Below are 17,350 nucleotides of genomic sequence, written 5' to 3' on the forward strand. Positions count from 1 at the left end.
GGTGAAGGTTGCAGTGAGCTGAGCACCACTGCACTCCAACCTGGGCAACAGAGTAAGACTCTGTCTCCAAAAAAAAAAAAAAAAAAAAAAAGGTAAAAAGATTTTGGCTGGGCACAGTGGCTCACACCTGTAATCCTAGCCCTTTTGGAGGCCGAGGCAGGTGGATCATGAGGTCAGGAGTTCAAGACCAGCCTGGCCAAGATGGTAAAACCCTGTCTCTACTACAAAAAATTAGCCAGGCATGCTACTCGGGAGGCTGATGCGGAGAATCGCTTGAACCTGGGAGGCAGAGGTTGCAGTGAGCCGAGATTGCGCCACTGCACTCCAGCCTGACGACAGAGCAAGACTCCATCTCAAAAAAAAAAAAAAAATTTGATGAGATCAATAGTATTTAGACTTTTGGGTTTGATTTCTTTTAGTTTTTTTTTTTTTTTTCTTTTTTTTTTTTTTTTTTTGAGACAGAGTCTGACTCTGTTTCCCAGGCTAGAGTACAGTGACGTGCTCTCATTTCATTGTAACCTCAACCTCCCGGGCTGAAGTGATCCTCTCACCTCAGTCTCCTGAGTAGCTGGAACTACAGGCATGTGCCAACATGCCTAGCTAATTTTGTTTATTTTTTGTAGAGATAAAGTGTTGCCCAGGCTGGTTTTGAAATGCTGGGCTCAAGCAATACTTCTGCCTTGGCTGCCCAAAGTGTTGGAATTCCAGCCAAGAGTCATCAGGCCTGTCCTGGTTTTAGATTTCCAAAGAAAAATTGGAAGTGCAGGGCCAGGCGAGGTGGCTCGCACCTGTAATCCCAGCATTTTGGGAGGCCAAGGTGGGTGGATTACCTGAGGTGAGGAGTTTGAGACCATGCTGGCCTACATGGTGAAACCCCGTCTCTACTAAAAACACAAAAATCACCTGGGTGTGGTGACAGGCACTTGTAATCCCAGCTACTCAGGAGGCTGGGCAGGAAAATAATAGCTTGAACCCAGGAGGCGGAGGTACAGTGAGCTGAGATCATGCCATGTACTCCATCCAGCCTGGCCACAGAGTGAGACTCCGTCTCAAAAAAAAAGCTGTATTTCAAGTTATGTTTATATCAGAGTTACTTATAATAACAACATAAAATGGAAATAGACTATTTGTTGGAATAAAGTGAATGTTAGTTCAAACATATGCTGAATGGAAATATTATTCAGTTATTTAAAATACTGTAGGTAGCATTATAGAAAGGAAAAAAACTTACAAGTTACCAAAAATGATCATATGACAAAAATAACCATGTGATTACAACCATGGAAAACAGTTCAAATAATAAGAATGTGATATAGTTGATTTTTAGCTAAAGGTATTATGAGTGTTTTTCTCCTTGCTTTGTTTTTCTGATTTCCTATAGTGTGTTTATGTTGTTTTTAATAATTACAACTTTTGGGCCAGATGCGGTGGCTCATGCATATAATCCCAGCACTTTGGGAGGCCAAGGTGGGCAGATCACTTGAGGTCAGGAGTTTGAGACCAGCCCGCCAACATTGTGAAACCCCGCCTCTACTAAAAATACAAAAAATTAGCCAGATGTGGATGCCTGTAATCCCAGCTACTTGGGAGGCTGAGACAGGAGAATTGCTTGAACCGGGAGGTGGAGGTTGCAGTGAGCCGGGATTGTGCCACTATACTCCAGCCTGGGCGACAGAGCGAGACTCTATCTTAAAAAAATAAAATAAAATAATAATAATAAATGATTACAATTTTTATTACAAAAAGAAAAAAAAAAGACTTCTCCAGAAACGTGTTTTGGTTCCACTATAAATTTAAATGTCCAGAAATCCTACCAGCTTATAAAATTTTGTATAGGGGAAAGTTTTCACAGAAAATGTCCTTTCCTTGGATGTTTCTCAGTAACTTCTCTGCCTCTGCACCTCAGAGAACAAACGCCTTGTGCTAAGATTCAAATAATTGTTTGCCAAGAATTGAGTTTCCCCTCCCTTTGGTTCTTGGCACTGGCCAGCCTGCCTTTCCATCACCAGAGACATCCAGTATCTTGCTCACACACATCTCACAGCAAGGAGCTGACTAATCCTAGGGCTGGGGAGGCTTGTTAGGGAACCTTTCACACAATGCCCATTGCTAACCCATTGCACAATATATCTGACTGGGAATGATAAACCCCGTGGTTTGGATTTGACTACAGTCACCTTGTCAGTGCCAGCAGCTTACGCGTGTAAATATCACCCGCTGCCTCTAGAAAGACATCGACATTGTGTTCCTGGCTCCGTAGTGTTGTGTAACAGTGGGGAGAAGCAGAGGTAGGGAGAAAGAACCTACGAGGAAGCATCAATCAGAAGCAGATGAGGCTATGAACTTATAATCACTTCCAGCTTTATTTATGAAAGAAATGAAAAGCTGGACACTTATAGCTTGTAGCTTCAAATAAACTTTTTTTTTTTTAGCTTCAAATAAACTTACTCTTAATGTTAGAATTAAAGAACTAGAACAAACAAATTAATCAACATTCAATACATTTCTATTAATCCATTGGTAACATATAAGTAAATCTTTGACTGAGGCAGGCACATTTTTTTCAGTGACTAAAATAGGTCAAATGGAGAACAGCCATTGCTGTATTATTATAAATTCTGTTGTAATTTCATCAATGTGACAATATAGAAAGTATATGATAGAAGAAATCACTATGCAAAGAAGGTTCTGTGCTTTGTTTCTTGAGACTACAAGCCATTTCTTTAAAAAGAAACACACACACACAAACCCTGTAGCTATGCCCAAATTAGGGGGAAGGAGAAAGTGGGGAACCCTAAAAGAGAAGAGAATGAAGATTTCAATTATTTGTTCTAGAAATTAATATTATCTTACTCAGAGCTTTAAGTCTGTGAGAATATCCAGCCCATATAGTTCAGTACATTTACTGAGGTTAAATTAGTTATTTTTAGAGTCTTCCATGTCCCCCTGCACAGTGTGATAGTAACACTAACATAAAAGCTACTTGCAAACTTTGTTTGCTAATAAGATTCCAGACCATTAAAGAAAGGACATAGGTTGCTTTTCCTAAACAAAACAAAACAAAACAAAACAAAAACTCCAAGAATTTCAAAAGCTTCTTTTGAGTGTGAAAGAAGAACCAAACAAATTTCATTTTTATTTGGTTACAAAGAATGTCTTTTTAAAAAGCTGTAAGACAGTAAGACAAAGGCTAGCCACTCATTAATAAAGCAAGATATGAAACGGAAAATTATGCAAAGCTTAGTGAGATTGCAGAACACTCAATATAGCTAACTTTCCTCAAGACTGAGAAGGACAAAGTAAGTTCCATAGAATAAACATCTTTGTATAAGTTTGAATCATACCAGTACATCTTAACCAGGTCATTTACTACTTTGACTTGCTCTATCATTAATATTCAGGAATTACTGTGGTCAAAACTATCAACCAACAAAACCTGAGCGTGGAAGGTGTTTCCAGCTTGGACAGGAGCAAAAGGCCAAAGCTCACCTTCTGTATAATAAATCGCCAACAACTACCTTAGTGTTCTAGGTGTAACCAATATCCCTGTTAGTATTCAATCCTTAAATTAAATGTTTATGATGAAGAATTTCACTTTTGGCCCCTAGGCACACAGAAATCATTTTCAACCTCATTTTACCAGGTGGTTAGTTTTTTTTTAATGGGTCCAGGGTAAATGGCTAAAATAGACTGTATAGGTCATTGAGTTACATACTTTATTTATTTTTTGAGATGGATGAGGCAATGGTTTCTTAGATACCAAAAGCACATGTGACAAAATAAAACATAGACAAATTGGACCTCAAAGTTAAAAACTTTTGTGCTTCAAAGGACACTATCAAGAAATTAAAAGGGTGGCTGGGCATGGTGGCTCCTGCCTGTAATCCCAGCACTTTGGGAGGCCGAGGCAGGCGGATCACCTGAGGTCAGGAGTTGGAGACCAACCTAACCAACATGGAGAAACCCCGTCTCTACTAAAAATATACAATTAGGTGGGCATGGTGGCACATACCTGCAATCCTAGCTACTCAGGAGGCTGAGGCAGGAGAATTGCTTGAACCCGGGAGGTGGAGGTTATGCTTAGCCAAGATCCCGCCATTGCACTCCAGCCGAAGCAATGAGAATGAAACTCCATATCAAAAAAAAAAAAAAGAAAGAAAGAAAAAGAAAAAAAGGTCTGGGTGCAGTGGCTCATACCTGTAATCCCAGCACTTTGGGAGGCCAAGATGGTTGAATCACGAGGTCAGGAGTTCAAGACCAGCCTGAACAACATGGTGAAACCCCATTTCTACTAAAAATACAAAAATTAGCTGGGTGTGGTGGCGCCCGCCTGTCATCCCAGCTATTCAGGAGGCTAAGGCAGGAGAATCGCTTGAACCTGGGAGGTGGAGGTTGCAGTGAACCGAGATCATGCCACTGCACTCGAGTCTGGGTGACAGAGCAAGACTCCATTTCAAAAAAAAAAGAAATTAAAAGGGCAACTCACAAAATGGAGAAAATCCATTTTTTTATTTACAAATTGTTTATCTCACAAGAGACATGTATCCAGGATACAATATATAAAGAATAATTACAACTCAACAACAAAAAGACAAATATTAGTGGAGCATGGTGGCACAGGCCTATAGTCCCAGCTACTGAGGAGGCTGGGGTGGGAAGATTGCTTGGACCAGGAGTTCCAGGCTGCCGTGAGCTATGATTGTATCACTGCACTCCAACCTGGGTGATAGAGTGAGACCCTGTCTAAAACAAACAAACAACAACAAAAAATAACACAACAAATTAATTTTAAAATAAAGGCTTTGGGGAGCTGCAATGGCTCAGGCCAGTTGTCCTAGTGCATGAGGAGGTGAGGTTAGGCGTTCGAGGCCAGCCTGGGCAATGTATACATTTGTCATCCATTAAAAAGAAAAAAATAAAAATAAAATAAAGGGTCTGAATAGACATTTCTCTAAAGATGATATATGAATAGCCAAATATGCACATAAAAGATGCTCAGTGATAATTAGTCATTAGAGAAATGCAAATCAAAATCACAATGAGATACTACTTCATACATATAGGATGGCTATAATAAAAAAGTCAGATAATAGCAAGTGTAGGTGAGTATATGGAGAAATTAGAATACATGTAAACTGCTGGTGGGAATGTAAAATGGAACAGCCACTCTGGAAAACATTTGACAGTTCCTCAAAAAGCTAAATATAGAGTTACTATATGGCTCAGCAATTCCCCTCCTATGTATGTACCAAAAAGAATTGAAAACATAAATATATACCCAAAAACTTATACTTGAATGTTTTTAGAGCATTATTCATAACAGCAAAAAAAAAAGGAAACAACACCCAAATGTCCACTTATAAATACACAAAGCAAATGTAGTATATAAATGCAATGGACTATTACTCAGCTGTAAAAAGGAATGAAGCTCTGATATAAACTACAATATGGATGAACCTTGAATATATGCTAAATAAAACAAGCCAGATATAAAAGGCCACATGTTGTATGATCGTATTTATATGAAATATCCTGAGTAGGCAAATCCATAAAGACAGAAAATAAATTAGTGGTTTACAGGAACTGAGGATTGAAGAGAATGTGCGGTGACTACTAATGAGCATGAGTTGTTTTGTTTTGTTTTGTTTGAAAAGGAATCTTACTCTATTGCTCAAGCTGAAGTGCAATGGCACAATCTCAGCTCACTGCAACCTCTGCCTCCCGGGTTCAAGCAATTCTCTTGCCTTAGCCTCCTGAGTAGCTGGGATTACAGGTATGTGCCACCATGCCCGGCTAATTTTTGTATGTTTAGTAGAGATGGGGTTTCACCATGTTGGCCAGGCTGGTCTTGAACTACTGACCTCAGGTGATCCACGTGCCTCAGCCTCCCAAAATGTTGGGATTACAGGTGTGAGTCACTGTACCCAGAGTAGTTTTTAAATTTTTTTTTTGTAGAGTGATGAAAATGTCCTAGAATTTGATAGTGGTTACTGATGCACGACTTTGCTAATATGCTAAAAACCCCTAGATTGTACACTTTCAAAGTGTAAACTTCATGTAATATGAGTTATATTTCAATAAAGCACTTATTGGCCGGGCACGGTGGCTTACGCCTGTAATCCCAGCACTTTGGGAGGCCGAGGCGGGCAGATCATGAGGTCAAGAGATCGAGACCATCTGGCCAACATAGTGAAACCCCATCTCTACTAAAATATAAAAATTAGCTGGGCGTGGTGGCACACGTCTGTAGTCCCAGCTATTCGGGAGGCTGAGGCAGGAGAATTGCTTAAACCTGGGAGGCGGAGGTTGCAGTGAGCCGAGATTGCGCCACTGTACGCCAGCCTGGCGCCTGATGACAGAGCGAAACTCTGTCTCAAAATAAATAAATAAATAAATAAAAAGGGAAAAAAAATAAAGCACTTATTAAAAGTATATTTATCGATATCTATATCATGTACCTATTAGAAAACTGAATATAAACTTAAATGAATTCCATGATAATTTGCAAAGAAAAATTAGTTTAGATAGTTCCTTGAAAGTTTGGTGGCTATGTCCTTGGTCATGAAGCGCCCTGCCTTAATCTCTAGACTATTTCAGCACACCCACATGCCCACATTAATAATACATATATATATAGACTTCAGATGTATCAAGGCATTGATATTTACCTAGTCAATAAAGTATTATTCCCCAGACTCAGAGTTTATATTAAATTCTAATTTACCTACCTAGGTTTTATAGACAAATGTTCAGTAATGTATGGCAAATGACCTACAGGGCATTAAAAGATAATTTGGGTTTTGAATGACCTAGAAGGATTTCTTTTCCCCTAAGCAGCTTTGCTGGATCACCACTTTAACTCTCCTACTGCAGACAGGGGGATCTCTGAGCATAGAAGTGTAATCCTTGTGGCTGAAATAAAGCAGCTACTTTTCCTGGCTCAGTTAAAAAAGCCCAACTCAGGCTTCTTTAGTTAGCTGATAAAAGGGGTAAAACAACTCACTGAATAACAGATGAGTTTGGACAGTTATTAATAGATAAATTTTAGACTTTGTTGATATAAAATGTCCAAGAAAAAGGTTGAAGACTTGTTTAACTTCATATTGTTTAACAATATGATTAATCTGTTATATTATTTTATATGCCTAGAAAAAAGACCATAGAAATGTTATCAAAATGTTAATAATAATAAACTTAAAATGGTAGGTGATTATTGTTTCCTATTGTGAATTTTCCAGTTTTTCCACTCTCTGTGTGCATTACACTTTTTTTTTTTCCTACAGAGAGGATCTCACTCTGTTGTCCAGGTTTGAGTGCATAGCATGGTCATAACTTACTGTAACTTTGGACTCGTAGGCTGAAGTGATCCTCCTGTCTCAGCCTCTAGAGTAGCTGGAACTATAGTCATGTGCCACCATACCTGGCTCCATTAATTTTTTTTTGCTGCAAAAATGATTGTAAAATAATTCAAACACTGAAGAGGAATATAAAAAAAAAATCAAAGTCCTCTCTCTTTCTTCCAATTTGCCTTTCAGAGACAATAACATAATAGTCTGATGCATGTTCTTTTTCTTTTTTTCATTTTTTGAGATAGAGTCTCATTCTGTCACCCAGGCTGGAGTGCAGTGGCACCATCTGAGCTCACTGCAACCTCCACCTACTAGGTTCAAGCGATTCTCTTGCCTCATCTCCTGAGTAACTGGGATTACAGGTACCTGCCACCATGCCCGGCTAATTTTGTATTTTTGGTACAGATGGGGTTTCACCACATTGGCCAGGCTGGTCTCAAACTCCTGACCTCAAGTGATCCACCCGCCTTCCCCTCCCAAAGTGTGGGGATTACAGGATTGAGCCACTGTGCTTGGCCCGACTAACTTTTTGTATAAAATGAGATCTTAATGTGTTCATGATTCTACAACTCTCTATTTTCGTTTAAAATATTTGTCATTTCTCTAAGTCAGTCTTCTTTTTTTTTTGAGATGGAGTCTTGTTCTGTTGCCCAGGCTGGAGTGCAGTGGCACGATTTCAGCTCACTGCAACCTCTGCCTCCTGGGTTCAAGCAATTCTCCTGCCTCAGCCTCCTAAGTAGCTAGGGTTACAGATGTGTACCACCACACCAACTAATTAATGTATTTTTAGTAGAAACAGGTTTTTTTGTTTGTTTGTTTTGTTTTTTGAGATGGAGTTTCACTCATTACCCAGGCTGGAATGCAATGGCGTGATCTCAGCTCACCGCAACCTCTGCCTCCTGGGTTCAGGCAATTCTCCTGCCTCAGTCTCCTGAGTAGCTGGGATTACAGGCATGCGCCACCACACCCAGCTAATTTTTTGTATTTTTAGTAGAGACGGGGTTTCACCATGTTGACCAGGATGGTCTTGATCTCTTGACCTCATGATCCACTCGCCTTGGCCTCCCAAAGTGCTGGGATTATAGGCGTGAGCCAGGGCACCCGGCCCTAGAAACAGGGTTTTATCATGTTGGCCAGGCTGGTCTCGAACTGGCTGGTCTCGACTCCTGACCTAGTGATCTGACCCATTTGGCCTCCCAAAGTGTTGGGATAACAGGCATGAGCCACTGCGCCCAGCCAGTCAGTCTTCTTTTTAACATCTTCACAGATTAGATGAATGTCCCATATTTTATTTGTTCACTCTGCCATTGACAGGACATGTAGGCTGTTTTAAATATTTAATAAATACAAAAATTCTGCAATAAACATCCTGGTATATTTCTTTTTCTGCAGTCACTATAATTTCTATAGGCTTGATTCCTCTAGGTGTATTACTTCTTGTCATCAGGGGGAAAAAAATCATTTAACCTAAAGATAGAGCTAGGAGCTTCTGCACCCAGGCTTTCTTGATTCAAAGTCTGCCCCTGTCATTTATTAGATGTGTAACCTTACACAAATTAATCTCTGCAGGCCTTGGTTTCCTTATCTGTAAAATGGACATGGTAGCATTATCTCCTTTTAATCGTCGTTAAGAGGATTAAATGAATTAGTAAAAGTACTTGAGGCTGGGCACAGAGGCTCATGCCTGCAATCCCAGAACTTTGGGAGGCTGAGGTGGGTGCATCACCTGAGGTTAGGAGATCTAGACCAGCCTGACCAATATGGTGAAACCCTGTCTCTACTAAAAATACAAAAATTAGCCAGGTGTGGTGGCGCATGCCTGCAGTCTCAGCTACAGGCTGAGACAGGAGAACTGCTTGAACCCCGGAGTCGGAGGTCACAGTGAGCCAAGATGGTGCCACTGCACTCCAGCCTGGGCAATAGATCGAGACTCCGTCTCCAAAAAAAAAGTACTTGAAATGGTGACTGGGTAAATACTAAGCCCTGTACATGTTTTTTCCTAGAATAATGGTACTTGTTTAATTTTTTATATAATAAAATAAACATAGAAACACATTTACTTAAACTATTTTAAGTTTTAGAAAGCTTCAGTAGGCTGGACGCAGTGGCTCACCCCTGTAATCCTAGCACTTTAAGAGGCTGAGGTGGGCCGACTGCTTCAGCCCAGGTGTTTGAGACCAGCCTGGGCAACACAGCAAGACCCTGTCTCTTATTTAAAAGTAATTTAAAATTTTTTAATTATAGGAGGAGGGGAGTGGAGAAGAGGAGGGGGGTGGGGAAAGAAAAAGTAAAAAAAAATTAACAAAGCGGGAGGCATCACACTACTGGACATCAAACTCTACTACAAGGCTACAGTAATCAAAACAGCATGGTACTGGTACCAAAACAGAGATATAGACCAATGGAACAGAACAGAGGCATCGGAGGCGACACAACATATCTACAACCACCTGATCTTTGACAAACCTGAAAAAAACAAGCAATGGGGAAAGGATTCCCTGTTCAATAAGTGGTGTTGGGAAAACTGGCTAGCCATATGCAGAAAGCAGAAACTGGACCCCTTCCTGACACCTTACACTAAACTTGACTCCAGATGGATTAAAGACTTAAACATAAGACGTAACACAATAAAAACACTAGAAGGAAACCTAGGCAAAACCATTCAGGACATAGGCGTAGGCAAGGACTTTATGACCAAAACACCAAAAGCATTGGCAACAAAAGCCAAAATAGACAAATGGGACCTAATCAAACTCCACAGCTTTTGCACGGCAAAAGAAACAGTCAATAGAGTGAATCGGCAACCAACACAATGGGAAAAAATCTTTGCAGCCTACCTGTCTGACGAAGGGCTGATATCCAGAATTTACAATGAACTAAAAAAGATTTACAAGAAAAAAACAAACAAGCCCATTCAAAAATGGGCGAAGGATATGAACAGATACTTTACAAAAGAAGACATACATGAGGCCAACAAACATATGAAAAAATGCTCATCATCACTGGTCATTAGAGAAATGCAAATCAAAACTACATTGAGATACCATCTCACGCCAGTTAGAATGGCGATCATTAAAAAATCTGGAGAAAACAGATGCTGGAGAGGATGTGGAGAAATAGGAACACTTTTACACTGTTGGTGGGAGTGTAAATTAGTTCAACCACTGTGGAAAACAGTGTGGCGATTCCTCAAGGACCTAGAAATAGAAATTCCATTTGACCCTGCAATCCCATTACTGGGCATATATCCAAAGGATTATAAATCGTTCTACTATAAGGACACATGCACACGAATGTTCATTGCAGCACAGTTTACAATAGCAAAGACCTGGAACCAGCCCAAATGCCCATCGATGATAGACTGGACAGGAAAAATGTGGCACATATACACCATGGAATATTATGCAGCCATTAAAAACAAGGAGTTCACATCCTTCGTAGGGACATGGATGAACCTGGAAAACATCATTCTCAGCAAACTGACACAAGAACACAAAATCAAACACCACATGTTCTCACTCATAGGCGGGTGTTGAACAAGGAGAACACATGGACACAGGGAGGGGAGCACTATACACGGGGGTCTGTTGGGGGGAGGGGGGATAGCGGGGGGGTGGGGCGTTGGGGAGGGATAGCATGGGGAGAAATGCCAGATATAGGTGAAGGGGAGGGAGGCAGCAAATCATACTGCCACGTATGCACCTATGCAACAACCTTGCATGTTTTTCACATGTACCCCAAAACCTAAAATGCAATAAAAAAAATAAAATGAAATTAAAAAAAAAAAATTAAAAAAAAATTTTTTTATTATAAAAAAATTTAAAAGCTTAAGTATATAACTATAGCTGTCTCTCTTTCTATAGATACTAATTCAGTTAAATGATACTGTTATTAAATTAATAAATATTTGTTTCAGATCGTCTAGAAATACTGTACGTCAGTATTGCTTCCTATATCCTCCTAGTCCTCCCATATTTAAAAAAAAAAAATTATGGGCTGGGTGCAATGGCTCACGTTTGTAATCCTAGCACTTTGGGAGGCCAAGGCAGGCAGATCACCTGAGGTCAGGAGTTCAAAACCAGCCTGGCCAACTTGGCGGAACCCCGTCTCTACTAAAAATACAAAAAAAATTAGCTGGGCATAGTGGTGGGTGCTCTGTAATCCCAGCTACTCGGGAGGCTGAAACAGGACAATCGCTTGAACCCAGGAGGTGGAGGTTGCAGTAAGCCAAGATCACGCCACTGCACTCCAGCTGAACAACAAGAGAGAAAATCCATCTCAATAAAGAAAGAAAGATAAGTGTCCTGATTGTTCTAAATAAAAAAAAAAAAGAAAGAAAGAGAAAAAAAGAAAGAAAAAGAAAGAAAGACAGACAGACACTTTATATCTATAGACTGACTACAACCAGCAAGCCTGGGACAACGGGCATGATGTCAAGAGATGAAAATGGAAGAACGGAAAAGCAGTATATTGTGAAGGGCACTGCATGTAATGTTGAGGTGTTTTGATTTTTTTTTTTTTGGGACGAAGTGTCACTCTTGTCACCCAGGCTGGAGTGCAATGGCACGATCTCAGCTCACTGCAACCTCCATCTCCCAGGTTCAGTGATTCTCCTGCCTCAGCCCCCTGACCTCAGGTGATCCTCCCACCTTGGCCTCCCAAAGTGCTGGGATTACCGGTATGAGGCATCACGCCCGGCCTTGATTTCATTGTTGAAGTGGAAGAGCTATCACAGGTATAAGAAGAGATAGTCAAGCAGAGAAACAACATTATTCAATTATTGGAAGTTTTACAAATATGATTAGAATTATATGAAAGATACATTAAATATAGGAAGTCTGGCTGGGTGCGGTGGCTCATGCCTGTAATCCCAGCACTTTGGAAGGCTGAGGCAGATGGATCACCTGAGGTCAGGAGTTCAAGATCTGACAACATGGAGAAACCCTGTCTCTACTAAAAATACAAAATTAGCCTGGCGTGGTGGTGCATCCCTGTAATTCCAGCTATTCAGGAGGCTGAGGCAGGAGAATCGCTTGAATCTGGGAGGTGGAGGTTGCAGTGATCCAAGATTGCACCATTGCACTCCTGCCTGGGCAGCAAGTGCAAAACTCCGTCTCAAAAAAAAAAAAGTCTAATTTTTTTTTTTTTTTAAAGACGGGGTTTCGCCATGTTGGCCAGGCTGGTCTCAAACTCCTGACCTCAGGTGATCTGCCCACCTTGGCCTCCCAAAGTGCTGGGGTTACAGGCATGAGCCACCACACCCAGACTTTTTTTCTTTCTTTTTTTTTTAAAAAAAAGTCTAATATTTTTCAATGCTGATACTCATTAAAATAATATTTAAAGAAAAAAAATATGGGCCAGGCACAGTGGCTCGCCTGTAATCCAGACACTTTGGGAGGCCAAGGTGGGCAAGTCACTTCAGCTCAGGAATTCAAGACCAGCATGGGCAACATGGCAAAATCCCCGACTCTACCAAAAATACAAAAATTAACGCGGCGTGGTGGTGAGTACCCTGTAGTCCCAGCTACTTGGGATGTTGAGGTGGGAGGATCGCTTGAACCCAGGAGGCGGAGGTTGCAGTGAGTGGAGATCGTGCCACTACACTCGAGCCCGGTGACAGAGCAAGACTCTGTCTCAAAGAAAAAAGAAAAAAGTTGGGTGTGGTGGCTCACGCCTGCAGTCCCAGCACTTTGGGAAGCAGAGATGGACACATCACCTGAGGCCAGGAGTTCAAGACCAGCCTGGCCAACAGAATGAAACCCCACCTCTACTAAACATACAAAAATTAGCTGGGCTTGGTGGTGGGCTCCTGTTATCCCAGCTATTCAGGAGGCTGAGGTAGGAGAATTGCTTGAACCCAGGAGGCAGAGATTGTAGTTTGCTGAGATCACACTACTGCACTCCAGCCTGGGCAAGACAGTGAGACTCCACCTCAAGAAAGAAGAAAAAAGGCGGGGTGCAGTGGCTTACACCTGTAATCCCAGCAGTTTGGGAGGCTGAGTCGGATGGATCACAAGGTCAGGAGTTCAAGACCAGCCTGGCCAACATGGCAAAACTCCATGTCTACTAAAATACATAATTAGCTAGGTCTGGTGGTACATATTTGTAGTCCCAGCTACTCAGGAGGCTGAGGCAGGAGAATTGCTTGTACCCAGGAGGCAGAAGTTGCAGTGAATTGAGGTCATGCCACTGCACTCCAGCCTGGATGATGGAGCGAGACTGTCTCAAGAAAAAAAAAAAGAAAAAAATACTGATGCCTGGATCCTATCTTCAGAGATCCTGATTGAAGTGGCCTGAGGTATGTCTGTCTTAGACATTCAGAATTTTTTTTTTTTTTTTTTTTTTGAGACGGAGTTTTGCTCTTGTTACCCAGGCTGGAGTGCAATGGCGCAATCTTGGCTCACCGCAACCTCCGCCTCCTGGGTTCAGGCAATTCTCCTGCCTCAGCCTCCTGAGTAGCTGGGATTACAGGCACGCGCCACCGTGCCCAGCTAATTTTTTGTATTTTTAGTAGAGACGGGGTTTCACCATGTTGACCAGGATGGTCTCGATCTCTTGACCTCGTGATCCACCCGCCTCGGCCTCCCAAAGTGCTGGGATTACAGGCGTGAGCCACCGCGCCCGGCGGACATTCAGAATTTTAAAAGTTCTACCATTCTCCCAGGCCGGGCAAGGTGGGCGGTGCCTGTAATCCCAGTACTTTGGGAGGCCAGGGCGGGCAGATCACAAAGTCAGGAGATCCAGACCATCCTGGTTAACACGGTGAAACCCCGTCTCTCCTAAAAATACAAAAAATTAGTGGGGCGTGGTGGTACATGCCTGTAGTCCCAGCTAGTCGGGAAGCTGAGGCAGGAGAATCGCTTGACCCCAGGAGGCAGAAGTTGCAGTGAGCCGAGATTTCGCCACTGCACTCCACCCTGGGTGACAGAGCAAGACTCCGTCTCAAAAAAAAAAAAAAAAGGTCCCCTGGTGGAGAAGATATTTGCAAAAGACATTATCTGATAAAGAAGTTATCATTAGATAACTTTTTTTTTTTTGAGACAGGTTGTTGCTCTGTTGCTTCAGTTGTAGTACAGTGGTGTGATCATGGCTAACAGTCTCAGAGCCGCTGGATTCAAGATGTCCTTCTACTTCAGCTTCCCAAGTAGCTGGGACCACAAGTGTGCACCACTGCACCCAGTTTATTAAAAAAAATTTTTTTTTGTAGAGATGGAGTCTTACTATGTTGCCTAGGCTTACAAAGAACTCTTAAAACTTACAAGAGGAAAATGAATGCCATGATTTTAAAAATGGGCAAGAGATCTGAACAGACACCTTACCAAATAATATATACAAATTACAAATAAGCATATGAAAAGATGCTTGAGATCATATATCATTAAGGAATTTCAAATTAAAACAATAATGAGATATCACTAAACACCTATTAGAATGGCAAAAATCCAAAACACTGACAACACTAAATGCTGGCAAGAATATAGAGCAAGAACTCTCATTCCTTGATGGTGAGAATGCAAAATGGTAGAGCCACTTTACAAGAAAGTTTAGGAGTTTCTAATAAAACTAAAAATACTCCTGGAGGCTGAGGCAGAAGAATCACTTGAACTCGGGAGGCAGAGGTTGCAGTGAGTCAACATTGTGCCACTGCATTCCAGCCAGGGGGACAGTGTGAGACTCTGTCTCAAAAAAAAAAAACACCTCTTACCTTACAATCCGCAATCATACTGCTTGGTATTTACCCCTAAGACCTAAAGACTAATGTCCCTACAAAAGCCTGCATATGTGTGCTTATAGCCGTTTTATTCGTTAATTGCCAAAACCTAGAAGCAACAAAAGATGTCCTTCAATAGGTAAATAGATAAACTGTGGTATATCATACAGTGGAATATTATTATTCAGCACTCAAAATATATGAGCAGCAAGGAACGGTGGCATGTGATTGCAGTTGCAGCTTTTTGGGAGGCTCCAGTGAGATCAATGGAGTTCAGGAGTTTGAGACCTGGTCTGGAACTCAGGTTGGTTTCAGGCCAGCCTGGTCTCAGTATTGAGACATCGTCAAAAAAATAGAGAGAGGAAGGGAGGGAGGGCAGGAAGGAAGGAAAGGAGGGAAGAAAGAAAAACAGGAAGACATCTATTTTAGAACCTAGATAGAAGCAACAATATTCCAGTCTATTTTTTAAAAAGTTCCCCAGGTGAATCTAATGTTCAGTTAAGGTTGAGAACTATTGACCTTCTTTGCACACATAATCTCCTTCAATTTTTATAATATCCATCAAACTATGTAGCTATTCCATTTGATATATAAGGAAACTAAGGTTTTTTTGTTTTTTTGAGTCTTTTTTTGTTTGTTTGTTTGTTTTTGAGACAGAGTCTTGCTCTGTCACCCATGCTGGAATGAAATGGCACAATCTTGGCTCACTTCAACCTCTACCTCCTAAGTTCAAGCCATTCTTGTGCTTCAACCTCCCCAGTATCTGGGAGTACAGTTGTACACCACCACACCTGGCTGATTTTTGTATATTTTGTAGAGACAGGGTTTCACCATGTTCCCCAGGCTGGTCTTGAACTCCTGACTTCACGTGATCCACCTGCCTTGGTCTCCCAAAGTGCTGGGATTGAGCCACTGAGCTTGGCCAGGTATTACCTTCATTTTACATAAGAGGAAAAACTCAGAGAAGTTAGATGACTTCCTCAGAGTCTCACAACTAGTAAGGGACAGGTTTCATTCTCAAATTCAGGTCTTCAACTCTATGGCTCTTAAAATCTGAAGGAACATTAAAGATAATCTACTCTACCTTCCCTCATGCTAAAGTACTGTGCACCCACATAGTATTATGCACCATCCTTGGTGTGTGTGTGTGTGTGTGTGTGTGAGAGAGAGAGAGAGAGAGAGATTGAGCGAGATTGAGAGAGAGAGAGAGAGAGAGACAGAGACACAGAGAGAGGGGGTGGGGGAGACAGGATCTCACTCTGTCATCCAGGCTAGAGTGGAGTGGCATGATCTTTATTTACTGTAATTTCAGTCTTTTAGGATGAAGTGATCCTCCCATCTCAGCCTCTGGACTAGCTGGGACTGCAGGCTAAGTTTTAATAACTTTTTAGGGCCAGGCGCAGTGGCTCACACCTGTAATACCAGCACTTTGGGAGGCCCAGGTGGGCAAATCACGAGGTCAGGAGTTTGAGACCAGCCTGGCCAACATGATGAAACACAGTCTCTAGCTAAAAATACAAAAATTAGCTAGGTGTTCTGGCGGGCACCTATAATCCCAGCTACTTGGGAGGCTGAAGCAGGAGAATCGCTTGAATCTTGGAGAAAGAGGCTTCAGTAAGCCAAGATCATGCCACTGCACTCCAGCCTGGGCAACAAGAGCAAGACTCCATCTCAAAGAAAAAAAAAAAAAAACTTTTTATAGTGATGAGGTCTCATTATGCTGCCCAGACTGGTCTTTAACTCCTGGGCTCAAGTGAGCCTCCCACCTCAGTCTCCTAAAATGCAAGGATCTGTGTATGCCACAGTCCCTAACCCATTCCTGACTTGTTATCCAGTCTCTTCTGTTATATTTCTAGTGATAGGAAATTATTACTTCATGAAGCAATGCATTTTACTTTGATCTACTAGCTCCAATGATTACAAAATGGTATGACTAAGTATACTACATGAGAGTTGGCAGATCAATGTTTGAAACCCAGTTTCCCATTTTATTATTATTATTCCCATTTATTATAAACTCTCCAAACTACAGTTTCCTGGCTGGGTACAGTGGTTCATGCCTGTAATCCCTGCACTTTAGGAGGCTGAGGGGGAGGATCACTTGAGGCCAAGAGTTCGAGATGAGTCTGGCCAACATGGAGAAATCCCATCTCTACTAAAAATACAAAAATTAGCCCGGCGTGGTGGTGCACACCTGTAGTCCCAGCTACTTGCGAGGCACCAGAATCGCTTGAACCTAGGATGTAGAGGCTGCAGTGAGCCAAGATCGTGCCACTGCACTCCAGCTGGG

The 17,350-nt window shown here is 41.7% G+C and overlaps 1 long non-coding RNA gene across 2 annotated transcripts in view; it reads right to left on the bottom strand.

Annotated features, from left to right (window-relative positions):
• Positions 1-17,350, bottom strand: part of LOC105728206 (uncharacterized) — a 69,494-nt gene that overhangs the window by 48,014 nt on the left and 4,130 nt on the right. The window lies entirely within an intron of this gene.

The sequence above is a fragment of the Aotus nancymaae genome, unplaced genomic scaffold (assembly GCF_030222135.1).
Source record: "Aotus nancymaae isolate 86718 unplaced genomic scaffold, 86718_ANA_hifiasm-v0.15.2.pri h1tg000011l, whole genome shotgun sequence".
NCBI classification, from domain to species: Eukaryota; Metazoa; Chordata; class Mammalia; order Primates; family Aotidae; genus Aotus; species Aotus nancymaae.